At 40.7% G+C, this 27,157-nt stretch overlaps 1 protein-coding gene across 1 annotated transcript in view; it reads right to left on the bottom strand.

Moving 5' to 3' along the window:
- The window catches only part of ABCA2 (ATP binding cassette subfamily A member 2), a gene marked incomplete in the record, with an annotated part of 2,505,641 nt that overhangs the window by 1,320,003 nt on the left and 1,158,481 nt on the right, over window positions 1-27,157 (bottom strand).

The following is a 27,157-nucleotide window of genomic DNA, read 5'->3' as shown; positions in this document are numbered from 1 at the left end:
TAACATCCCAGCAAGCAACTAAGTTACTAAGGATCTAGAATGCATGGCTGAAAACCAGATGGCAGAATAACACTTTTGATTAAAACAAAGTGGCTAAAGTTGAAGACCATGGCTTTTTGTGGGGCACAGACCCTGACTGCCATCCTTTACATAATCATCTCTGAGGTGACTGTACCTCAGGGAAAGTTGATCAGCCCGTTACAGGTCTCAGTGTCAGCCATCTTGCTTCAGATGAAAATATTACTTGGCTGTTTGTGTGTCAACCAGACATCGTCCACTGCTAATAATACACCTACCTAGCAATTTTGCTTACATACTAGTGTAACCGTACAAAACTGATTAGTTAAATATTAATACAAACTCTGTCTGCAGATACGTAATAACCCAAGTTGATGAACATTAACTATTTAATACCTTCACCATCTAGTTATACTTAAAAGTGAAAGAAACACAGAAAAAATGAACCTGTTGGACTTCAGAGTCACAGCAGTTTTATGCAAATATGTGCCTATTCTTAATTCACTCAAGGATTACAGTTAACTGCGATGGCAAAAAAAATGGAGAAAACACTTAACAGCCAGAGTGGCTTTGTTCAGATACTACAGTTCAGGTTTGCAATAAACTTTAAATTGGTGAAATTCCTCATTGCAGCCAAACATATTTGGATTTGGTCCCCTTCCCCTGACACACAAGTCTCCATATTCATAGATTCATGGAATTTGGCCCAACTGACTCCCAAATCAGGACTAACTGGCTAGTGATACAGCTTGTGGCACATTATACAGCAACACTAACAGTGCATGTGTGTGACACAGTCTGGCAAGCTGGTACGTCTTGTTTGGTAGGAAATCATGTTTTTCCTGTTGCAAACCATAGAGAATATAGTCCAGGTGACACCAAGCACCAGTGTCATACTTCAGCTGTTCTGTGTATTTCTGTATGTTACATTACCTTATTCAATGCATATTGTATCATCTTTCATTCTAGGATACCCAGAATTTCATTTTTATGGCTATGTATTCACTGTCTTTCGTAAAGGCACATCTGAACTCATATGATTTTTACATTGTACCTGCATTACCTTGTCTCAACATCTGTGCAGTTTCTTTGTAACATTTTATGTTTAATTTTTGGAGCTTTTCTCCCCTGGCCTCTGCTGAAAATGGTCTCTGTCTAGTCGGACATTCCTGGTAAACAAATGCTAATAAATAAATATATAAACATTACTTACATTTCTGTAGCTCTACAGATATCAATGCATACAAAATAAACAGCCTACTTTTCAAGTAGCACAGAGCAACCTAATTAAAATAGATAACTATGGAGCCCTTAAGCACAGAACTGCAGCTATAACTAAAGTACATTATGTGCTGATTTAGTCTGCACAGACGGGTGCCCTCACTGCAGTAATGCTTGGTCCTTAACTACCAAAGGAATATTATGAAGAAGCTGTGACTTAAACATTTTAATTATGCTTCTGGGTGTGCACACAGGTCTTTACTGACATATGGCTCACAGAAATTAGCTGCAGACTGCTTTGCACATGCAAACAAAGATGAAGGCGGTACCAAAACATAAAGGCTCAGCTTGGATTGCTGTATTACAGGGGAGCAGCAATGCATGTTGAGGGAGGTTTAGCTTTACACAGGACAAAAAATATCATGTCAGTTACCCCCCCATGGACAGCAGCTGAGTAAAGCAAAAAGGCAGAAACATACATAAGACTAAAACTCCATCTTAACCGTAATAAAACAAACTGGACTGAACAAGCAAACAATTCCACATCAGAAATAAATTCATATGTATTACTTTCAGTTCCATTACCTTTTCAATTTTACACAACATGTGACTACACTAATAGACATTTCCTGCTTGCACAAAGTGCTATTTAATAACTAAGGGGCATTCCAGATACGTTCAAAGGCAGTATAACATAATGACTGAAATTAAGTTTATAAATCACAGACTAAAAATATCCTGTAGACTTGTGCTGGATTAATTGTTGCAATGCAAATGAAATTAGTTTGAATGCCACTTAGGTAGAAAGTCTAAAATAATATTTGCCCCTAAGTTTAAATTTTTTTCCCCCTGTATTTAGGACAGCAAATTTCTCTATTCTCCTGCAAATCTTAATATAAACCCCCAAGGCTGCTGCTTGTTAAGGGAAAGAATCTGTTTCCTCCTCTGACTGGGTTATTTTCTAGGTAAGTCTGCATTTCACACAGCTAGTCATTTTTATTTTACTTACTTATTTATTTTATTTTACATTTGTTTACCAGGAAAGTCTGACTGGACATAGGCCCTTTTTCAGCGGAGGCACGGGAGAAAAGCTCCAATTACTGGCATATTGTTAACATATAAAGTATACAGAGAGTACCAGTTACAGATATCTCAGCAGTTTACAAACATTTCCAAATACCACATTGATGGCAATTAACAGTTACATAACGCTGAACAATACAGTTTTTTTTTTACTTGGAAGAAGTTCTATTATACATTATAATGCTTCAAATACAATGATAAAGAAGGTTATTTACCTATAGATGTAGTTACTAATTGCTGTTAGATTAAAATAAAATAAAGGGCAGTAGTTTGTCTAGGTACTAGGGAAGGCCTATCCAGGGGAGTGACAAGAGCATAGCCAGGTGTCCACTAGGTATGACTTGAGAAGTTTTTTAAATTGTGAGATATAGCTGTTGGAAGTTATTGGGGTTGGCAGCGTATTCCATATTTTAGGAATGGAGTTAGAGAAGAGAGATTTCCCAGCTAAGTTTTTGGCTTTGTTGGTATCTAGAAGGTGTTGGTTACTGGAGCGAAGAAATCGGGCAGTGGTGTATGGTTGAATGAGATTATGGATAGAAGGGCTTTTATCAGGTTGGTGGAGAATTTTGTGAGCAAAGGTTAGTTGATTAAAGTGTAGAACCTGGATGAGTCCAAGCCAATTTAGCTGTTTTAAGTGATGTACAGTGATGTGATCTATGTGAGGCATCTGAAAATTTAATTTACGAAGGGGCTGCTGTGCTGTACTTGCTATACTGAAACCAAAGTCTTCTTAAGCCACAAAGTCTTGCTGGCTGTTTACTGATGAATCAGAGTCAGGTTAACACAGAATTTTGCATGATTGTATCTGCAGTCTGTTTTAAGCAACTGAGCCTTGCAATTGCACACTGATAAAGAAATATACTTTGCAGCACAATACTATTTTGCTGTAAGCACAGTTACTAATACATAACTTATTCTTACAACAAACGACACGTAGTATTGTGACAGCTTTAGGCTTTACTGTCAAAGTTTACTCCATGATCAGTATGTATGGATGATATTCGCCTATACGATACCTCGGAACAAATGTGTTCCTACCAAATACCTCTAACACAGCTGAATTTTTATAGTCTATTTATACTGTTCTTCTCACGCACTTTAGATCCTGTTTTTCTTGTTGGTATCTTTTTTTGGACTTTATACAGAAACCTCTGTTCTGCTGATGCTTTACTTTCCAGACTTGTTTTTAAGGAAATATCTTATGGGAAAGCATGTACATTTTTTTTCTGTTGACTATGTCCATTCATCTGTGAAGCATTACTTCAAGCTTTTTCTAATATTGTGACAAACATGTTTTATAAAAAGCCATGTCCATTCATCTGTCAACTTCTTTGCTGATACTGTGGGAGAACATGTTTTTGAGGAAACAGCTTGTAAAGGAGCACGTACTGCTGATTTTATAAAATGCATGTCTATTAATAGTTGTTCCTTCTTCAAAACACATACATAACATGGATGCCCATTTTACATTGCTAAACTCTATACCTACATTCAAGCAATCTTTTTATTCTATGCTTTATCTTTCAGCGTATTTACAGCAGAATTCATTTTAATCTTTTATTCACTGTTCAACACACACTAACAGCACCAGTTGCAAATTGTGCTATTTTATTACAGCAGGATTCCATTTGGAATAAGCCAGTTTTCTGGAGATTGGTAAATACTGTGGAGGCACAGAGGAGGGTAGATAGGAGGTGTGTGTGAGCTATGGTAGTTTTTGTGTTGTTCTTAAGAAACTGTTTATTTCTGTACAGGAGTCTTATTTTCTTGTGAACCTTTTTGATAGTTTGGGCTATGTGAATATCAATTTCAATTTCGACCCCAAGCAGTTTAGTGTGCGTAATTGGGGTGATTATAGTTTTGTTTCTGGACATGATATTAAAAGACTGGGAAGATGAAGGGGGTCTAGTTGGGCTAAAAAGAAGGAACATAGTTTTGTTGGGATTTAGAATAAGCTGGGAGTTAGTGAGCCACATTTCTACCGTCAGAAAGGAATCTCAGGTTATGGTGTGGAGGTCTTGTAGTGTGGGAGCTGCGGATAGTAGAGCTGAGTCATTGTAATATTGTACTATAGAGGTGTACTGTGCGGAGGTGCTCAACTGGTTAATAAATAGAGAGAATAGAAGAGGTCCAAGGATTGAGATTTGTGGAACCTCTAAGGTAAATGGAAGAAGAGGGGAAAATTGGCATTGCCATTGGACAGCTTGCAGTTGTCCTGCTAGGTAGCTTTGGAATCATGTGATAGTGAAACTGCTGAGGTTTATGGTGGAGAGAATATTGATGAGTTTATTGTGATTTACCATGTCAAAGGCTTTGGATAAGTCTAAAAATATGGTAGATACAAATTGTCCATTGTTTCTATGGTGGTTCTCTGTGTTAATAAAGGACAATACTGCTGTGGTGGTGCTGTGAAAGGAATGGAAACCATATTGGGTGTTTGATAGTTAATGTGTGGGAAGGTAGTCCATTAGTTGGGTGTGCATGACTCTTTCTAGTAGTTTGGATAAGGGAGATAAGATGGCAATTGGGCAATAACTGGCGAGTTTTGTGGAATTACCATGTATGTGTAGTGGTAGAATGGGAGTGGTTTCCATATAAAAGGTACCTGACTTTCAGATATTGATCAGTTTATAGGTATGGCTACTAGACAGGCTATTGCTTCAGCTGCAATTTGTAGAACTTCTGCTGGAAGGTTATCAGCAGCTAGGGTTGTTGGTTTAAGTTTTTGAAGTAGTTTTTATTTTACAGATTTAACAGATACTGGGTGCAAGTTAAAGTGGGAGGTAGAGTCTTGGGAGTTGGTGCTATTCTGGGTGGGTAAAAGGGGTAGGGTTGCCCACAATACCTTTTGAATTCGCTAAGGATTGGATAGTTCCTGTAAAAAATTTACTGAATTGGTTTGCTATATTGTCAGAATTGTTAGTTGTTGTTGGGGTAGGGGTAGCGGCTTTACTTGGATGAAGTATGTTATTAACTACTGCCCAGAATTTCTGAGGGTTTTTTGTATGTTTATTTTGGATGTTTTGGTAGTAGCTGATTTGTCTAATTTTACTAGTTTTTTTTTAGTTTTATTCCAAAGTTCTAGGTATGTTTGCTTAGTTGTTTAGGTTTTGTTTTTATGAAATTGTTGCCAAGCTTTGTCTCTAGCTTTGAGTAAGGATCGACATTCTTTAGTTAGCCAGAGTGCATAATTAAAATTTTCTCTGGTAGTTCTAGAGGGTGCATGGCAGTTTAGTATGTCTAAGAATGTGTTGTTGAATGAGATTACTGCTTCTCCTAGAGGTATATGTTTGAGGGATTCCCAGTTACAACTGTTAGAGTGGTGATGAAACTATTTAGGTTGAATTTTATTTTTTGTTTCTGATTAAGCGGAAGGTGGGCTGGATAACTTGGTAAGTCTGGGTCCTAAGAATAAAGGTTGGCGGATGGTCACTTACTGTAGACTGTCTGGTAGACAGCCTGATTGAGATGCTAGAGAGGGGTTGCTTACCAAAATCTAGTCAAGGATTGACCGTTGTTTGGAAGATTTATCAGTCCTTGTAGGAGAGGTTATGAGTTGGGTGAACCCATTGAGGGTTATATGAGACAATGGATTTTCTGAGGAGCAGTTAAGCCAATCAATATTGAAGTCACCCAACAGGATTGTTTCTTGTGGGAGGGAACTGGAAATTCAAAGTAGTATGTTTTCTAGAGTGGGGATATTGTTTCCTGGTGGGATACAACCGCCTATGATATTAATGTGTTTTCTGGGATTCATTTTGAATTTGTCAAAGATAAGTTCAGTGTTGTCATATTCAGTAATGTTTATGTCTAAGTGGTCTAGAGTTAGGTGATTTTTAAATAAAATAACTACTCCTCTGCCCTTTCTTGTTTTCTTGTCTTTACATAGAATACTGTATACTGAATATCCGCGGTGGTGGTGCTGCGGTAGCGTTGTCGCCTCACAGTAAGACTCTGTCCGGTTCGATTCTCAGCTAGAGCGTCTTCTGCGTGGAGACATGCGTGAATGGGCGTACCTTCGTTGAAGGTTGTGCATCAGGGTTGGCAACTCGGTACGTAAAAATCAACTGCCAATCATTAGCGGACCGGAGTTCTGCTGTGGCGACCCCTAACCGGGAAAAAGCCGAAAGAAACAACAACATAGAATACTGTATACTGGAGCTGTGATTTCATTGTTGTTAATGTTGGGATTTAGCCAAGTGTCAATTATTATTAATGTAAGTCATGTAGGACTGTTGGATCCGCGGTGGTGGTGTCGCCTCACAGTAAGACGCTGTCTGGTTCGATTCTCAGCTAGAGTGTCTTCTGCATGGAGACATGCGTGAATGGGCCTTTACCTTTGTTAAAGGTTGTGTGTCAGGCCTGGCAAGCCGGTATGTAAAAATCAACTGCCAATCATTAGCGGACCGGAGTTCCGCTGTGGCGACCCCTAACCAGGAAAAGCTGAAAGACACAAACAAATAAGTCATGTAGGACTGTTATATAACTGATGTGTTTCTGATACCTAAAGGCTCTATCTGTGTAACATGCAAGTAAAACTGAGGCATTAATCAGAGCTTTCAGCTTTCCACTTTAAAGAAAAAAAAAAAAACAGCATGTGATTTAATGGGCCTTACTCAGTTAGCCAAGACTAAGGATGCAAATAAGGACAACAAAAATACATAAATGATTGGGTGTGCTGATCTGCATTTTCTTCAGAACAAAGTCATAGAGACAGATGCTCTACAGGACTACCTAGAAACATACTTCTTGACCTCTTAATGCAAGAAATCAGGACAAAGCAAAAATAGTGGGAGAACGAATGATAAAAAATCAGGGACAGACATTAAATATTGATTTTATAAATGACAATTCCAAAACATGATACTGGACTGGAAAGAAATGGTTGCAGAACATACACATTTGTAAAAACACAAATTTTGTTTTTAGAAACGTGTATGTTCTGCAACCATTTCTTTCCAGTCCAGTATCATGTTTTACAAACGTGCTTTCATCATTCCCCTACACAAAGGAGGCAATAATTACAATATTACTAACTTTCATCCTATCGCCATCCTCTCTCCCATATCAAAACTCCTAGAGAAATGTATCCATCTTCAACTTCTTCCCTATCTCTTAGATAATAACTTGATAACTTCCACACAACATGGATTCAGACCCAGTCACAGCACCATGACTGCCCTCCTATCCTTCCTGGAAACCGTTAATAAAGCCAGAGATTCTGGTTCTACTGTATCTACTCTCTTTCTTGACCTCTCTAAGGCCTTTGACACTATCTCTCACAACCTTCTCCTAACTAAACTATCTAAACTAAACCTATCCCCTTCCTCTCTCAACTGGTTCACCAGCTATCTCTCTAACAGGCAACAAGCTGTCAAGTGGAAAAATGCCACCTCCTCTTTCCTTAACACACCCACTGGTGTCCCCCAAGGATCCATTTTGGGTCCTCTCCTCTTCAATATATTCATTAATGATTTCTTCCACTCAATTCCTCATGCTAAACTTATTCAATATGCAGATGACTCTACAATTATCTGTGCAGCCACATCCATCCCTGCTCTCCTAAAACTGACTCAAGACGCCTTCTCTACTACAGAACAGTGGATGAAGGACAATCATCTAGCACTAAATGCATCAAAAACCAAACTTTGGTATTTACCCCCTCAATAACTAACACCATTGATAGAAAGCTATTCTCCATCACTAGCCAGAACAACACACCTCTTGAACTAGTATCTGAAACGAAACTACTAGGAGTCCAAATAGATAATCAGCTTAAATTCAATAGCCACCTACAACTAAACATAAAAAACCCACCAATAATCAGCTTAAATTCAATAGCCACCTACAACTAAACATAAAAAACCCACCAATAATCAGCTCAAATTCAATAGCCACCTACAACTAAACATAAAAAAAACCCACCAAAAACTTGGCATGCTCTACCGACACAATCGATTCCTCACTACATCTACTAAACTCACACTTGCTACTACATTTCTCATCCCTTCCCTTCTTTATGGTGCCCCTCTCCTAACAAACCTACAATCATCTCTCAAAACTAAACTGTCCTCCTGTTATAATAAAATTGCCAAATTTTCCACTAGTAACAAATCATCTACCCATCACTGTACATCTCTTCACAAACTCAACTGGCTAGAGCTTCCCAACTATCTCTCCTATATTCAGCTCACTTTTTCTCACAAACTCATTTTTCATCCATCTCTCTGTCCCTCTCTCAGCTCTACCTTTAAAATGCACCCGTCACAAATAATTCTAAGATCTAATAACCAAAATCTAATTGAGCTGTATAAACCCCTTCACTCTCCAGGAAAAAACCTCCTGTCCTTTGCCCTGGCACGACTATGGAACTCCCTTCCTCCCTCCATCCGTATCACCACCTACCTCCCTGCTTTTAAAAAATCACTGCACTCACATCTAACATCCTCTTGGGAATGCTCCTGCTCCCACCCCTCATAGCCTATTCTCCACTTACTACCTTCAACTTATTCATATATTACCAGACACCAAATAATTAAGTCAACTGTAGTTCTCTAACCCTACTATTCCTCTGAAGAAACTATATATATACTACCACAATGCTTTATTTTTCTAAAAAAAATTTAACTAAACTCTTTCTTTGCTCCTACTTAAATCTGGGTTGTTCTACAAGATAAAACCTAAAAATTACTTTGTAACAGCTTAATCTTTATTTAGTTTGCAACCCACAAATGACTGACATTGTAAACTGCTGCAGTCTTTTGTTACCACTGCTTTAAAGCTTTGTGTTTAACCTACTAATAATTTGAAATTGTAAGCTGCTGTAATAATTTTTGTAACCTTTGTTCTGGAGCTTTTCTCCCCAGGACTCCATTGAAAACGGGTTCTTATTGGCCCAGTGGACTATCCTGGTTAACCAACTGCAAATAAATAAAATAATAAACTTTTTGTATTACATTCAGTTTCCGACCATCTTCTTTCCAGTCTAGTTTTTAGAATTGTTGTTCATGCTTGGTTCTTGGTGTGTTGGATTGTTTTTATAAACTTTAAAAGTTACTATAAAACAGTTTTGCAGTGATATGCATTTTCTGAAGGATATGAAGTCTAAAACTCAAATGCCTGTCATTATTTATTGACATCTTAATGACAGCAGTCCCCAATGATTTAATTTCATGAAGAACAGGCAAAAATAAAAACATTTTGCAAAAATCTGGACAGTTGATTGGTACGCCTACCAACAAAAATGCAAACAAATAAAATACACATCCCCCATGGTGAGGAATGCTGCCTGATAGATGTTTTGTCCATCCTCATTCCATCTGATTTGTTGAAATATTAGGCTTTATCCTCAAGCTTGGTTTCGTTGACGTCACAAAGAGATACTCCGCCTCTGGTGCAACAGGCTATAACTGGGCACTTTACTAGTACGGAAGACTATAATGAAACTGTCATTCTGACTGATAGGGAGCCAGTCTAGATTCCATAGGATCAGTATTTAATGAGCAGCATCTCATGAGATCACCTTATCTTGCCTGTAAAGAGTTGCTCATCATTTCAGAATAAAATGAGTAAAAGAACAGTATCACATCTGTGGTCCAGCTTGGATAGAATGACCAACCTGAAAGCCACTCTAGAAACAAAATACACTTGCCTCATGTCTGTGAGCCTCGGGTTTGCCCCAGTACCTGACAAAATGCCCAGTTTTCAAGACCCTGCCCATATACTTCATTTTGTTTGAGGAAAAAAGGGTGGATCTGCAGGCCTCTTTTCAGCCACAACTTGGTTATAATATCAATGAACACACTCATTAAAATGGCCAATCATGGACTAACAGAGAGAAAATGGTAAAGAAAAAATATGATAGGCCCATTTTAAGGTAAGTCTTGTTAGAATATGAAAAACATATATCATGATATCTACAAGAAGAGGAAAAGGCTAGGCATATGTTTATAAAGAAAGACGATCAGATAATGATATTGCATTACTGCAACTTATTTAGAAAAAACATAGACATATAGCACAGTCAAATATGATGCTACACTAGGGACATCAACAGCTTCCCTTCATGGCTAATTTTAATGTGTTCTCAGCTTGGGTGGTCCTCATCAGATGATCTCAATATGGGGGTAGCAGGGGTTTACAAGAAGTAGGCTGAAATGGGTGCTGAAGAAAACTTATACTGTAACAGTATGCGCTGGAAGTGATGTTCATCTAGCATGAATGAGGGGAATCTTGAAGTAGACTTCAAATACCTATGTCCAAAAAGCCACTCTTCATGCCCTGTTACAGCATTCAAGCAGCAAGAAGAAGCAGCATGACCAGGGTGGAATGGAAACAGTTCATTGGCTTAAGAATGAGGTTGTGGGAAGAGAAAAACCTCAGCCCTACTCCGAAGGAGGGACAGACCCTACAGACCCTTTCAGTAGTACAGTCTGATGGGAGCCTCTTAACAGAGCCATTTTAAACAGAGAACCTAAGAGCTCTTATAAGTGACCAGTCATAACCACATCCAGGACCAAATGGTCATTGGTGATGGCTCTTCAGGGAAGAGGGAGCTTGTCCCCCATGGCAGTCGCAGACTACATTCAAGACTGCTGCAACTGGACTTGTGTTGTTGTCTCCTTGGACAACCCATTTCCCACAGGAAGAAGTAAGACTGTACAATGACTTAACATCTTCATTGGTTTGTTCCTCTTTTGGGACTGACTGAGTCTCGAAGAGGGGGAGTCATAAACGCACCTTTCAAAAGGTCTGTTTTCTCCTCAACTGGTCTTTTATAATAGACCTTCCCCATTAAATTAGGAATACCAAATGATATTTCTGAGCTCCTTTAAAGAGGACAACCTCACTCTCACAATCTTCTGCAAGAACACAATGTGCATATAGCTTGTCAGAAAACTCATTTTGGAAGCGATAAGCAAACTCTTTGCCTTGGGTGTGAGGGAGCCTCCCTCCCATAAGCAATTCCTGCAGCAACTTCATGAACTGTTTTATGAAGGTAGGAAATATGTTTTATTTATATTTATTTATTTATTGATTTAACATTTGTTAACTGGGAAAGTCTGACTTGGAACAAAGGCAATTTTCAGTGGAGGCCCGGGGAGAAACGCTCCAGATGTATGCCTTTGTAACGTGGGAGGTAATTGGAGCACCCACTGGAAAAGTGCAGTTTTGTACCTACCATAAATGTAGATGTCCGAGAGGAATGCATCTGCAGTCTTTACAAATGGGTTGTCCTGTCGTCAGGCAGCCCTTCGGTCGGCCGGATTCCAAAGTCTGGGTCTGGCTTCGGCTGGTGTCGCACTTCACCCGACGTCATTGCGGCAGTTATTCGGGTATAAAGGCATCAGCCGACACCATTTTCCTCAGTGTTTCTTGCCCCAGATGCCAGGTGCCCTCTTGGACGGCTAAATTTGGATAAATGCCAATGTTTCCAAATAGTAGAGAGCAAACACATAAAATAAGCATGTATGTACATATATACAAACAAATACACCATAATAGATCCCCCCCAAGCTAGCTGAAGATTGGCAAATACCCTAGGAGTACCTCAGAGGGGAAGGAGGGTGGGTAATCCTGACTGCAGATGCATTCCTCTCGGACATCTACATTTATGGTAGGCACAAAACTGTACTATGTCCTTCAAGGATGCATCTGCAGTCTTTACAAATGGGTAGAATACCATAGCTAAACTAGGGGAGGAGGAAATGAGAAGAGATTATGGTGTAGATAGGATCCCTTGCAAAACAGCAGTGGCAAAACCAGCACGGGATCTAGAGTATAGAGGTAAGTTATAATGCTTGGCAAATGTATGCACGGAGGTCCAAGTAGCAGCCTCTATAATGTCCTTGGTAGCCACTCCTCGTAAGAAAGCTGTGGTAGTGGCTGTAGCCCTTGTGGAGTGAGGCCTGATGTTTTCTGGAGTTTTCTTTCCATGGTAGGAGTAACAAAATCTAATGCAATTTCCTATCCATTTGGAGATTGTCTGTTTAGAAATTGGTTTTCCTTCCTTTCCTGCTGCATATGCTACCAGAAGCTGGTCAGTTTTTCTATTGCTTTTTGTCCTGTCCAGGTAGTAGCGTAATTGTCTGTGTACATCCAAGGTATGTAAGAGCCTTTCTCCCCTGTTCTGTGGGTTGGGGAAGAATGTAGGAAGGTGGATAGCCTGATTTAAAGATACTCTGGATACCACCTTAGGCATAAATGTAGGATTTGTTCTCATGGACACTCTATCTTGATGGAAGATTAGGAAGGGTTGCACTGCCATTAATGCCTGTAGTTCAGAGACCCTTCTTGCTGAAGTTATTGCCAGCAGGAAAGCAGTCTTCCAGGATAAGTATTGTAATTCTGCTGTTGCTGCTGGTTCGAAAGGAGGAAGAGTCAGTTTTTCTAGTACAAAGTTCAAGTCCCATGCTGGCAATGGAGGTTTCCTGGGAGGTTTTACATTTTTAATTCCTCTCAGAAACTGTCTGAGCAGAGGATGCGAGAAGACAGGAGGATCCAAGCTGTACTCTGCTGAAATAGCTGATGCATGTATCTTGATGGAGAAATAGGACAGGCCTGTATGGAAGAGCTCCGCCAAGTACTCCAGGATGTTGGCTATGTTCACCAGTGTCACATCTTGCCCCTTTGCAGTACTCCAGATGAGATATCTTTTCCATTTTGCTGCATAATTCTTTCTTGTTGAAGGTCTATGAGCCTCCAGGATTATGTCTTTAACCCTTTGGGATAAATTTGGGTTAATTGCTGTTATGTAATGTTCCAGGCAGTTAGCTGCAGAGTTTTTAGGTTTGGATGCAGAATGTTGCAGTTGTTCTGTGTCAGCAGTAATGGGATCAGGGGCAGTGTCCATATTTGTTCCCGGGACATGCTCCTCAGCAGTGGATACCAATGTTGTCTTGGCCAGTCTGGGGCTATCAGAATGATCCTCGGACGTTCCTCTTTGATCTTGAGAAGCACCTTGTGCATCAAAGGAAGTGGTGGGAATGCGTATGCTGTCAGGTTTTTCCAACTGAAAGATAGGGAGTCCACCTTTCAAGCAAGTGGGTGGTAAGTCCTTGTGCAGAATTTCTTCAACTGGTGATTGAAAGGGGATGCAAACAAGTCTATTTGTGGTAATCCCCATTCTCTTGTGATGGTTTTGAAGATGTCCGGATGCAGCATCCACTTGTGGGCATCTGTTGTAGTTCTGCTTAATATGTCTGCTAGAATGTTTTCCTTCCCTGGTACATAAATTGCCTGTAACTGAATGTTGTAGCTCAGAGCCACATCCCATAGGTCCAGTGCCAACCGGCATAGAGGGTATGAGTGTGTGCCTCCCTGTTTGTTGATGTACCACATAACTGTGGTGTTGTCTGTCCTTATCATCAACTGGCCTTCTTGGAGAAATGGTCTGAATGCCTGGATTGCCAATTTTACTGCCATCATTTCTTTCAGATTTATGTGCAGATGCAGCTGGTCTTGAGTCCATAGGCCTTGAAAGCACTTGCCCATCATGTGTGCCCCCCAACTGAGGTCTGAGGCATCTGTCGTGATGGTTTGTCTTGGTTGACTTTTGCAGAAGGGCAGTCCTGTGTTTGAATGACAGGCCTGAGCCCACCATAAGAACTCTTGCTTCAGGCATGGGATCATTGGAATTTTGGTTTCTAGGCTGTGCTTGTGCTGAGACCACAAATTCTTTAGGTACCACTGTAGCTTTCTCATATGCAGCCTGGCATGAGGTATCAGTATTATGCAGGATGCCATGAAGCCTAGAGCTTGTAGCACTTTTCTTGCAGTTAGATGGCTCTGCTTTGTTAATACCAAGAAGTAGAGAGGAAGTTGCTCTTTCTTTTCTGCAGTTAGAAATGCCATTTGTTTTGATGTGTCCAGTTCTGCACCCAGAAAGGTTATTCTTTGGGATGGAATCAGCCTTGACTTTTTTGTATTGACTGTATATCCCAGGGCTTGCAGCAGGTAGATGACTCTTTGTAAGTCTTCTGTGAGTTTGTTTTTGTTGTCCGCTTGTATCAGGCAGTCGTCCAGGTAGGGATAGATTTGAATTCCCTGAAGTCTGCAATGAGCGATTACTGATGCCAGGCATTTCGTGAACACTCTGGGTGCAGTAGATAAGCCAATGGGCAATGCTGAGAATTGATAATGCTCTGATCCTGCAAGAAATCTGAGGTATCTTCTGCAAATTGGTCTTATGGGGACGTGCAGGTATGCCTCCTTGAGATCTAGAGTTACCAGCCAAGACTCCTTGCCCAGCATGGGAAGAAGCTGCTGTAGGGTCAGCATTTTGAATTTTGGGACAATGAGGAATGTGTTTAAAGCGGACAGGTCTAGAATAGGTCTCCATTTGTTTTCTTTTCTTGGTACCAGGAAGAGTCTGGAGTAAAATCCCTTCCCTTGCTCCATAAATGGTACCTTTTCCACAGCTCTCATTCTTAATAATTGAGATATTTGTTTTAGAGCTTCTGTCCTTTGAGAAGGTGGTAGGTTTGGCATTCCTCTCTTTCCTGGTAGTGTATGGAAATGGAACCTGTAACCTTTGTCTATAGTCTGCAAAATCCATTTTTCTCTTGTAATGCAGTGCCAGTTTCTTGAAAATAATGTTAGCTTTCCGCCTAAGGGTGCTTCTAGTTGTTCCCTGGTAGGTGGTGCCACCGCCAAGTCACTGTGATTGAGTTGTTGTAGTGGTGGTGGCTGTATCCATGCCTCGTTGGTTGTTACCCTGCCACTGGTGACCCCTGTAGGCACCCCTGGATTGGTTTCTGCCTCTAGAGCGCCTATTCCTGCCTCTTTGTGCCTTAGAGGAGTCCGGAAAGGACCAATTCTTGGAGGGCCAGTTCCTGCTAAACCTTGGAGGTTGAACTTGTAAGACATCTTTCACTGTTTGCACAGATTTTGCTTTCTCTTCCATCTTTTTTAGTACCTGCTGTGCGGGGGCACCAAATAAATTGACCTTGTCCATAGGTGCATCCAAAAGCTTAGATTTGACATGGTCTGGTAATGCCTGTTCTTTCAACCATGCATGCCTCCTGATAACTGTGCCAGTCATGGCTGATCTAAAGGAAGCCTCCAGTGCATCATAGCCACATTTTAAAGAATGGTTACTAACCTGCTGTATGTTATGTAACATTTCTTGAACATACTTTTATCTATAGATTCTTCTGAGGACAGCTTTTAGTCAACTGGTCAAGCATAAACTCTTGATATTGAATCATATGAAATTGGCAGTTCAAAGCTCTAGCTGACAAAGTAGCAGAGGTGTAAACTTTTTACCCCATCTCTCTAAGGACCTGGATTCCCTTTCAGAGGGAGGGTTTTAGAAGAAGTAGCTGCTACAGCTTTAGGGCCCTGGGAGATAGTCTCTGGATCTGCAAAAGGAGCCTTATATAAGTGGTGATGAGTGTCCGGGACCCTGTAGTACCTATCGGGCTTAGCAGGAGCCGGAGGTAAAGTATCAGGAGCAGTGCAAGCATCATTAAATGCATCATCAACAACAGATAGAACTGGAGGTATAGCTAAAGGCCTATGCTGTGGCAAGTGTAGAAAGGTCCTAAGCCTTTTCCTAGAGTCTGAGAAATCTTGGCCCTGCCACTGAAATTGTTCCCTCACAGCATGCAAGGTTTCCCAAAAGGAAAATTCCTCAGGAGGAGAGGCTGAAGGGATGGACTCCTCAGCATCAGAGTCTTCGTAAGGAGAGTAAGAAGCCTCAGGAGGGTCTGTATGATCTGAGTCATCAGAGGAATCATCTGTGGCTACTGGCTCAGGGGGCTCTGCTCTAGGCCTCTTTTCTGGAGGAGGGAGAGAGGCCCTGTCTGGATGAGGCTGGGCTCCATGAATTAAAGAGATGAGATCCTCTGCCAAAGAAAGCATATGGGAGCTGGTGCTGGGCCTGTGAGAGGGGGGCTTGGAAGGCACAGGTTTTGATGCTTTGGCTGCTTTAGCCCTGGCAAAGGCCTTAATAGACATAGCTGGAGGAGGCCTAGCAGCTCCACGTGCAGGGGTAGAAATATCTAGGGGAATGGTGTCTGATAAATCCTGTGAAATCGCAACAGAAGGTGGGATTTCAGAAGCCGTTTCTACCAGGTTAGAAGGGGCCTCGGTAGAAGGCAAGTTATTGGCTGAAGAAAAAACCACTTGCTCGGTTTCGGCCGAAACCGAGACACTCGTGGTATGCTTAACCGCGGTTTCGGCCGAAACCGCGGACCGCGAGTGTCGGTCCTTTTCTTTGCATTTTTTGGTTATTTGCGTAGTCGGAGGATCCGACGGCATAATGTAGGCAAAATCGGAGCCGAAAATCTGTTCAGCAAAGTCCGAGCGACGTCTAAGCGTCCATCGGTTAAAAGAAGCACAGGCTAGACAAGCTGCTACGTCGTGGTCTGGGCCTAAACAATGTATGCAATAGGAGTGGAAATCTTTATGAGGTATTTGTTTCCCACAAGATAAACAGTTATTAACTTTCTCTGACATCGGCTGAGGCAAGAAAGAGTCCCCAACGGGGTACTTAGCTTTATAGAAGTCTTCGAAGTTGTATTCGGTAGTAGTAATCTCTGGATCTGACCGACCGGCACTTGCGAACAGCTTCTGCTTCGGGCGCCACGCGGCAAGAAAGACTGAGGAAAATGGCGTCGGCTGATGCCTTTATACCCGAATAACTGCCGCAATGACGTCGGGTGAAGTGCGACACCAGCCGAAGCCAGACCCAGACTTTGGAATCCGGCCGACCGAAGGGCTGCCTGACGACAGGACAACCCATTTGTAAAGACTGCAGATGCATCCTTGAAGGACATCCCACACAAATGCATGGAGGATATGCAGATTCTGCACAGAAGGCACCCCAGCCAAGAAACAAAACAGAGGACCTCTTGCTGTGAGGCGACAATGCTACTGCTGCACCACTGTGCCATCCGCATATGAAGTATGTAATGGGCACATGTTAAATGGTAGGTAACAGGAATCTGGCACACAGTAGTGCGATTATTGCAGGCATCTCTTAGGTGGCAGAGATATGAGTTGGACTCAGTTTTGTCATCAATCCATATTCCTTAATTGTGGGGTTCTGTTCCCACAATTCAATTTTTCACCAAGCTTTAGACATTTACTTGTCAGAAGTTGGAGAGGAGCTGGAATAGGAGACCTTGGCCTCCAGTATCCATACCTCAAGGTTCACTAATTCTAGAGGTCACTCATTAGATTAGAACAGTTAGCTGGAAACTGACCAGTCAAGCAGAACTGAAATAGAGCCAGTAGCCTAGAACATAGTTCCCAGGGTGGGACCTTGTGATGTCTCTACTACTTGCTTTTTGTCTTCTGCCAATGGAAAGGAGAGGTGTGACCTTGAGCTTCATAGTACAGAATGAGAACAGCACTTGCAGGAACTAGAAGGCCATTTTACCAAAGGACTTACCACCAATGTTAGGATGTAGCTTGCCCTCTGAGCGTCAGGCCTAGACCTGTAGCCACATGGTGTACTCTCTCGCCAGGCATGAGTAACTTTCAAATCTGGCATCTAGGAGCTTCTCTCTCGGGCATTTGCTGGTGGCAGACTTGAACTGGTGTTACTTACTGCAATGCTTCATGTCACGTTCCTCCACAAGGAAGCAGTATAAACAATCACTGCCACTACAGGTGCCGATTAGGAATTTGACAACCACAAGGACGCACTGCAGATTTGTTTCTAGGTACCAATTATGGGAACTTTTCATTGGCAGTTGAAAATCAAAATTAAAACTGTGAAAGCTGCATAAAGAACCAGTACGTTCTGGGACTTGGATGCTTATGTATTTGGCATTTGAAGTCACAGCATGTGTGCCACTGAACATAGGAGCTTCTGAGAAATATGTCCTAAACTGTGACTGCTGGAGAAGAAGAAACCAATTAGTGACTCTTCAAGGAGAGTTCTCTATGCTAGATCTTCAATTTTAACATTTATTTTCTAGTTGTAATGAGTACTCAAACCTTAAACTGTCAACTTCAGAAAGAGAAATATGGACCCATCGAATAAGCTACATGGTGGCAGAGACGAAGTCCATGGAAACATTCAAGTGGGAATGGGAGTGGCAGTGAAAGGACGGGGGGGTGAAAAGGAAGGAGGAAATATTACATGCACTTATATGACAACTAGGTAGGCTACCCGTCTCCCCTTACAGTCAAGTAAATGCAAGGCCATGCAATTTCCACTAAAACAAAAGCTGCGCTATCTGGAAACTTTGCACCAAGCATCCATCTCCCTGATTTAGGATGCTTATATGCTTTAACAGAACAGCTGAAAATGACAGATGCATTTAAGTGTCTTGTCAGTTATAATGACTACAATCTTCACTTCAAAAACACTGCCACAGTGTTGTCACCAAAACCAATAAGCTCTTAAGGTATGTTACACCCAGTAAAACACTTCCTGACAGATTAATCTGGAAAAACATTCTGCTTATGCTGCAATCATTCTACTGTGCTGAAATTCTAACAGTCAAAAGTAAATTATGCATAAGCTCACTTCTGCTTATGATGGCATTCTATGCTTTGCCTCCAGCATGAAAGCACACCACAGTAAGACTTACATGCTGGCTGACTGGATGCAGAAAGCAAAATCTAATCAAGTCCCCTCTCATTAGAACATTTTATACAGTTATGTATTTGTCTACGACTACAGTCCTTAAATTCCCATCTGCTGCAGGTCACAAGACTGTACAATAAGCACGGAGACAGACTGCTATTTGTTAGTAGACAAGACCTAGGCATCTCTTCTTCCTCCTCCTCTGCTACAAGGACCACTCCATTCAAATCTGGGTTTAACGAGTAATAGAAGCAATGCTAGTGTGACATCATGCAACTCGTACTACACCCCCTGTGCTTCCTCCAGCTTCATATCAAACTTCACCACAAATGATCCTATATTGCTTTGCCCTCATTTACTTTCACATGTTGCATCCCTCTGTCTACCTGTCCCCTTCTGTCACTTGTTGGTCATGCTGCAGAGCCCATTATCTCACTCTTTTTTCCCTGATTTATCTATTTATTATTTATTTATTGACATTTATTAACCGGGAAAGTCCACTGTGTCAAAAACTCATTTTTGGTGGACTTTCTTATGTTTATATTCAGTCTACCTATCTGTTCACATGGTATTACCTGTCCTCACTTGTATACTGTCATTGTCTGTGTGCCTCTAACCTGTCATCAGTTAATTTTGTTCGTGTTTTTAACCACCACCATCACCCTCTTAGACTGCATTTTTAACTACACTGTTACACTTCACCGGTCTACAGTGCACTATTTACAACCTGTGTCTGGCTGACAGCAATCTAATAATGTTTAAGTGAATACTGCTTAGACTTCCTCTTGCATGCTCAAGTCTTTTCAGCCATGTTTAGCCTAAAATTCATTTTATTTTATACAATATGAATTTTCTCTTTTGCACTATGTACAAATGAAGCTCTTTTTTCTACCAGAACAATGCCTACTAAGTTATTTATAATTATGTTTTCTTATTATTTGTATATTACTTTCTGAATGTTACACTGTTACCTACAGTGGAACTTTTCTCTTCAGCCTTTACCTGCAAATTGGTTCTGCTGAGTTAGACTTTCCAGATAAATAACAAATAAATAAAATGTTCTGTCTCTGCCCATCTGGCTCCATAACCATGCCTATTAAACTTACTGAGTACTAAACTAACAGTTTTAAAAAATGGTCCTACTAATTACAAGGAAGGAACTGCTCCACAAGCATACTGAGGCAAATAATAAGATTACGCCAGCTCCACTGACATAGAGAGGCAAAGCCCTGGCTGCATCCCAAGCAACACGAGTTCAAACAGTGACTCAGCTACCTGTTGGAGCAGGTAGGGAGGTAAATGGAACTATAAGACCTGCCTGCTGAATGCTCTTTTCTTGAGGGTGCAGGATGATGGTGGGGGTGATGTGCTTATAGGATGGGCCATTCCTTGCATCCAAATGGAGACTGGGATGCAGAATGGCTGTGGGAGCCAGGCATGTGGAAAGATGTGGGCTAGCATTCCTGTTTATTATGGGCACAGGGGCATTTTTAGATCCATGCCTAATCCTTGGAAGTGGCATCTAATTACTAATTGATATCCGTTTGTAGAAGCCACGGTCACTCAAGAAAACCCCATCTTAGCTGCAGCATGATGTCCCTGGCTTCTTCTCTCCGTGTTTCTGGGGTGGGAGTGGGAGGATTGCACAGCACAGTGACCATTCATTTCTTTTCACTGGGATGGATGGGGCCCATATCATGAATGGTTACACTGGGTTGCCCACCAATGAGGTAGCCCCAAAGAAGGAAAATGCCATAGGGGAAGCCAGAGAGCTGAAGTCAGCAGAATGCTTGACAAAAAATGGAGAGAGAAAGTTAGCACTCCACATATTAATACAGATAGATATTTTTGAACATATTTTAACGGGAAATGTGCATTTTTAAATGCTACCCACCCCTTAATTAAACCACTAAGTGCCAAGTAAGTATATATATTTCATAAAAACATGATTACCTTAAGGTTAGCAGACAAAATATGGAGTTTTAACAAAGATATGCATACTCAGCATGGCTGGATTCACATGGTATGCAGAAGTCACTCATTACCCACTCCATGTACTGAACACATTCCCAAATATTCAGTTGCATCCAAGTTCCCAGACATGTATTCCATGACTCCTGGTGATGCCCTCATCTTTCAATAACAAGCAGCAAGGCCTCCCTTCACTGTAACTTATTCTCCAAAAGCAGCACATGATGCCTGTGCATGTGGGTTCCTCCTTACTCTTACCCAAATCATGACAAATAATAAACAACTGTCTTCAAATGTTGTGGTATCCACATTACAATATATCGCTGGTGCACACTGTCACACCCCCAAACACCTGTCAGCAAACAAAGTCATAATAACAGAAGGACTATGCAAATATCAAGGGCAGAAAAGGTTCTGGAAATCTGTGGCGGTATGGCAGTTTGAGACAACTAGAATCTTTATCTACAGTACATATAAAGGCATTAACAAAATGTAACAATGAGAAGTTCCTGCTATATAAGTAGTAAGGCTTAGGAGCATCTCTTGCTATAGCCAGCATGTTTTAGGTGCGCTTTTAAAAAGTTTTTTTGTTTGGTGCATGGATGGGAGGTAATTGGTGTGGGGAGAGTTCCATAATCCATAATTTATGCATGAAGAAGAGAAATAGCTTCACCAGTGGGTGAGTGAGAGTTGATACCACTGAAGGAGGAGAGGGAGTTCAAAGCCCCAGAAGTAGGGTGGGAGATAAGGTGGATTTGCTATTGAAAAATCTTTGCTTTGGTGAAATTTGTTTATTTCTTATGTATAATGCTAGTTTTTTTTTGTTTTTTATGGTCATGGATATTTAGTTTATTGTCTATTTCCACTCCTAGCAATTTGGTGTGTTTTTGTGTATAGTGAAGATAAGTAGTTTAGTTTTGTTTTGGGTTGAGTTAATTGGGGCATCGGGATAACCATGTTCAAACAGAGAAAGGCTTCCTGTGTGTGTTTTGCAGTTTGGGTAGGGACTGGGCTGAGGGCATGTGATGTAGAGTCATTCTGCGTATTTGGAGAGTGTGCCATTTGGTGGCAGAGCAGAGGCTGGTGTAAACAGAGAAAAGTAGAGTCCAGGGATGGAGGGATGGATCCACCCACACCTGGATGGGAGATATGTAGTTGTCATTCTGCCACCATTGTTTTTATGCTGAGGATAGTGTTTGTAAAAGAGTAAGGCAGTGGTGGTGGTGGTGTTTGGTTTGGTCCATGCTGAGTACTGAAAGGAGTATGCATCTCTCTAGTATTTTGGAGAGTGGAGAGAGAATAGCTATGGGGGTGGTTAAGGTTGGTTCTGCAGGAGTCCTTTGTGGTGGATTATATGTGAGACTTAACACAACAGGAATAGGTAACTAATCGACTGACAGAGAGAATGTTAATCAAGATGGATATACTGGCAGAGCATCAGCTATGTATTGTAGAGGTTTCACACTGCTAGATAATTTGGTGGGTTTGGTTGAGCTTTGGTTCTGGAAAATCTTATGGGGGCATATAATTATTAATGTCAGGAAGGTAGTATTAAAAGATTCAACAACTCATCTAGACTACTTTAGGTACTAGAGAGCATGATTACATTCTTTGGATCACTGAGGCTATCTGATAAGCAGCCTGTTATATATATGACTGGGTTCTTGCTGCTGACTATCCAATCCAGGGTAGAGTGCTTGCTGAGTTTTATTTATCCTTGTTGGTGACTGGACTAGTTGGGTGAAGCCATGAAGGTACATGATGGATTGATTGGTTTGTGCCACACAGGACATTGCAGTCATATTGAATATCTAAATCATGATAGATCTGGATGTTTAGATGTTGTTTAAATATTATAGCTACACCACCTCCCCCTGTTAGGTTCCTGTATGAGGGGCTGGACAATCACAAAAAACAAGACAAGTATGTGTGTCAAGAACAATCACAATTGGACTGCTCTGAAACTGTAAGTCTCTTCTCTTAATTTCTCAGGTGGAAAACCAGGAGGATAACCTTGTATATTAGGTTCATAGATTAGTACTAAGTATAGTTTAAATAAACAAACACACAGTATTGATCAGTTATGGATACTATTTGCTAACAGAGAATAGAAAGTGGAAGATGTGGTGTGTGTGTGTGTGGTGGTGGTGGTGGTGGGGGGGGGGCTGCTTACAACAGTGCTCGACATACTCAAAGTTAACTGTAGCTGTTTGCAGACAGTTCAGACCGGACTGCACTTTTCTTATAGATATTTAAGGGTGGTACCCATGATTGAATACTTAAGTGTGGTTTAGGTCTAGAAAAAGTACAGAGAGGAGGTAAGCACTTTGAGATGGTAAATAATATAATATAAAGATTATAAAAAAAACACTGACCAACCGCAACCATGCATGCACAATTGCCTATAGCAGAACTATAGTATAGCAGATAATATGGAAGATAGAAATAATTTAGACACTAGTATGAGCTGTCTACACACAACACTATTACATGTGAATAATTTAGTGAACAAGGTGCAGCTATGCAAATAGATCATACATACTATTATACTAGTAACAACTTGGTGCATGCCATAGTAACATCAAAAATAAAGCATAAAACATTGTTCACTCTTCTTTTTTTCTTAATTTCTTTATAAAGATATCTTTATGCAAATTTTCCTTCCCAACTACCCTCTGTTCCTTTACCATCTCATCATTGTTGTGATCAGTGAACTACCTCAAGTGAGTCTCTAATGGTCAAAAGGAGGGATAACAAAACTGGAACACCATTATACGCAGCTGAAGGGTATCAGGCTACACCTAGTAAACAAAGAGAAAACTGTAAACTGTGGCTGATTTGGGATACACATTCCAGAATAAAAAAAGATCAGCACCGAAGATTATGCACAGTAATTAAAAATGGGCAATTTACATCTCTCTACAGAAGGGGCTTGTTTTTACTGAACTGAAGGAATGACCACAGAATTTACCATCCAAGTGAGTGTTATTAAAGGAATGGTTTTAGCAGCTCTGGGAAAATTATGGTATAGAAAATCATAGCTAAGACAATGATCTAGACTGGTTGCAGTTTAAGAGTATATTAGGTTATACGTGAAGTTAAAAAGCCCTGCTATGATGGAGCAATGAAAAAATATCAGTCGATGAGTGTGTACTGGGCCATGCTGTCCACACTACTTCAACAACCTCCCCAATTTCCCTTACCAAAACGTTTCTCTCTTTTAAAACAATTTTGGTCTTGGACTCCTTGCTAATGAATAATATTAGCCCAAACACATTGTCCCATAACTTACAGCAGTGTCTGTGACCTGGTAAACATTTACAAGATAGATTTACTCTGAGATTCCTGTGTCTAATCAAGTTACTTTTCAGGAAAACTTGAAATGGTGAACACAGATTGCAAGCTCAGCAACTGCCAGCAGTTTCTATAACGTATCCCATAGTTTTGTAATACTGGAGTTAATTATAGGAGACAACGGGTTCGGGGGATTTGCATGGGAGACTCTGCCCCCCACATAAAAAAAGAAAACAAATACCCCACTGACTGACAGGGTTTCACTGACTAGTACTTCCTGAGCCATAGGCTTGTTAAATGCACACATTTGCTCACTATTTTAGGCCATGTACCAAAAAAGCAAAACAACATTAAAATATTATTTGTGCTAAAAGTTTTCAGACTAAACATGAACAAACTTGAATAAAAGTTTCAAGATTCACTGAAAAACAGAATATAGAACTAGAACAAATACATGAGTCTCGTCTCTCTCAAAGTTGCACCACCGGGCTCATGATGAGAATCAAGAATGCTAATGCACTTATGTTAAATCGGGATTTTCAAATGCTATACAATGGACTTAATGCATACAAAAGGAACACAACATCTCAGTTTTCTCTACAGATATTAAAATACATGAAAATTATCCATGAACTCTTCCCTTGTGTATCTTTTGTATGCATGCTTATGCAATCAGATTTTCTCATGAGACCTTGAAATTAATTACATCATCTGTTCAGCAGTTCCATATTTCACCATCAGTTAGCACTGTCACCTCACAGCAAGAGGTTCTCTAGTTCAATTCTCAGGTAGGGTAATGTCTGTGCAGAGTGTGCATGTCCTCCCTGTGTTCATGTGGGTTTCCTCTGGGTGCTCCACATTTCAAAGGTATGCAGTAGGGACACTCTAAATTGGCCATAGGTGTGAGTTTGCATGCAAGTCTGTGGTATGGAAGAGCAGCTGCAGCAGGGCTGTCCACCCGGTGGTGTGAACCTTGGCTTCAGATTATTGTCACTGTTGAAGTGTCACACTGACCCCAAGTGCAAAAATGGCAAAAGGCATTGTGGATGGATGGATTTCATAATCCCTTGGTTTGTCTGTTCTGTTAACTTTCTTTTGCTATTCACCTTTTGTTATGTATATGAGACAAAAAGAACTGCTAATGCAATGACTAGAAAACAGCAGCAAGTTTGAAATGCATCAGAAATGATAATTAGATTTTATGTAACATTCAAACTTCTGGCTCTTTTTGTTGGTTTGCAACCTACGGAACTCTAAACTTAAAGTATATTAGGGGACTCAATATCCGATGGCAGATGAGGACCACGTGTTATACAAGTCTGCCTGACTTCCTACTTAGAGCTGTCTAAACAATGAACTACAAATGACTAATACATACTTGATCAGATAACTGTTCTTCATTTATAAATGAATCTGTTATTCGTTATTAACTTTCTTGGCTACTAGGTTTTTCAGTTGTAAATTATTTTCAGGCTGAATGCACTTTATGTTACTATAAACATCTTGATTGTTTTATTTACTACTTATTAAACACTTGATGGTTGTTATCTTACTGTTCCTTACTTATTCAGTGGATAAAGTTACATACTATGAAGAGAATGAATCACAATGTCACTGCCTTGTGCCTCAGGGTCATGGCTGAAAAGGATCTTTGTACCAGCTCATTAATCGAGTAAATAAACAAATAAATAAGCTACCAGTTTTAGTTAACTGAATCTATGATAGCCAACAAATAGTAACAATGCTCAAGGCAAAGTAACTATCAAATTTACTGAAATTCAAGCAAATAAAACTCATGACATGATAGACAGGTAAGTGGTGGAGAGAGATAAATCCCAGACTAGGATCCACATGCCCTCAGATCAATTAGTGCTCTAAGCACTGGAGAAACTGGTCTAGGAAGGTGAGAGTGAGTTGTGTATACTAGTTCAACCCCTCTGGAAGAAAGGGCTTTCTTGGCCTGCTAACACTGTTGATTCCTACAATAGGCTGGGAAACGTACAAGGATTAGTTGTGTGTAATGAAGTGCATATGGTACAAAAACTGTAGGGGTAGCAGAGAGTGCTGAACAGGGAAGACCCCTGATGGCTGCATGAATGATGGGGCTCCTCTCACAAGCCTAGAAACAGGGTCATCAGATGGTCATCAGTGTAAACGGGATATAAATGCAAAGGAAAAAACAACACTGAATGAAATCTAATAAAAACAACATCAACAAATGCTTTTATGCAGAAAATGGAACAAAACAGAAACAAACTACACTGTTCAAATAATGTTTCCAAGGCTGTGTTGGAGCTCAAGAACCTCACTTCAAAAACTCTAGAAATGGTCATACCAGCCATTCAGCACCATGACTGCTCAATACAGTTACCAATAAAATACATTCCAGCATGACTGATGGACTCCTAACAGCAAAGCCCTTTATTGACAAGACTAAAGCATTCAAGATAGTTCTTCTTCTTTTGGCTGCTCCCATTAGGGGTCGCCACAGCGGATCAACTGTTTCCATTTCTTCCTGTCCTCTGCATCGTGCTCTGTCACACCAACCACCTGCATGTCCCTCTCTCACCACATCCATAAACCTTATCTTAGGCCTTCCTCTTTTCTTGTTACCTGGCAGCTTCATCCTTAGCATCTTTTTCCCAATATACTCTGCATCCCTCCTCAGCACATGTCCAAACCAACATAATCTTTCCTCTCTGGCTTTGTCTCCAAACCTTCCAACCTGGGCTGACCCTCTAATATACTTATTCCTAATCCTGTCCATCTTCATCACACCCAGTGCAAATCTTAACATCTTCAACTCTGCCACGTCAAGCTCTGACTCCTGCCTTTTTGTCAATGCCACTGTCTCCAACCCATATAACATAGCTGGTCTCACTACCCTCTTGTAGACCTTCCCTTTCACTCTTACTGGTACTTGTCTGTCACATATCACTCCAGACTCTCTTATCCAACAACTCCATCCTGCCTGTACTCTCTTCTTCACCTCTCTTCCACATTCACCATTACTCTGAACTGTTGATC

The sequence above is a fragment of the Protopterus annectens genome, chromosome 16.part0 (genome assembly GCF_019279795.1).
Source record: "Protopterus annectens isolate FY-2018-M chromosome 16.part0, PAN1.0, whole genome shotgun sequence".
NCBI lineage: Eukaryota > Metazoa > Chordata > Ceratodontiformes > Protopteridae > Protopterus > Protopterus annectens.
The sequence above is the reverse complement of the archived record's forward strand: the minus strand, read 5'-3'. Positions and strand labels throughout refer to the sequence as shown.